Source organism: Nematolebias whitei, chromosome 3 (assembly GCF_014905685.2).
Source record: "Nematolebias whitei isolate Nwh7 chromosome 3, NemWhi1, whole genome shotgun sequence".
In the NCBI taxonomy this organism is placed as follows: Eukaryota; Metazoa; Chordata; class Actinopteri; order Cyprinodontiformes; family Rivulidae; genus Nematolebias; species Nematolebias whitei.
The window spans coordinates 5,696,691-5,696,924 of NC_056500.1; the positions used below are offsets into that span (position 1 = coordinate 5,696,691).

The 234-nt window shown below is 43.2% G+C and overlaps 1 protein-coding gene across 1 annotated transcript in view; it reads right to left on the reverse strand.

The window, feature by feature from the left end:
* Positions 1-234, reverse strand: part of gmds (GDP-mannose 4,6-dehydratase) — a 320,644-nt gene that overhangs the window by 295,481 nt on the left and 24,929 nt on the right. The gene's annotated exons all lie outside the window — the stretch shown is intronic.

Here is a 234-nt window from a genome sequence, read left to right on the forward strand (position 1 = left end):
CTGCTAACAGTACCACACTGCTAACAGTATAATGCTGCTAACAGTATGATGCCGTTAACAGTACCACTCTGCTAACAGTACCACTCTGCTAACAGTACCACTCTGCTAACAGAACCACTCTGCTAACAGTACCACACTGCTAACAGTATAATGCTGCTAACAGTACCACTCTGCTAACAGTATAATGCTGCTAACAGTACCACACTGCTAACAGTATAATGCTGCTAACAGTAC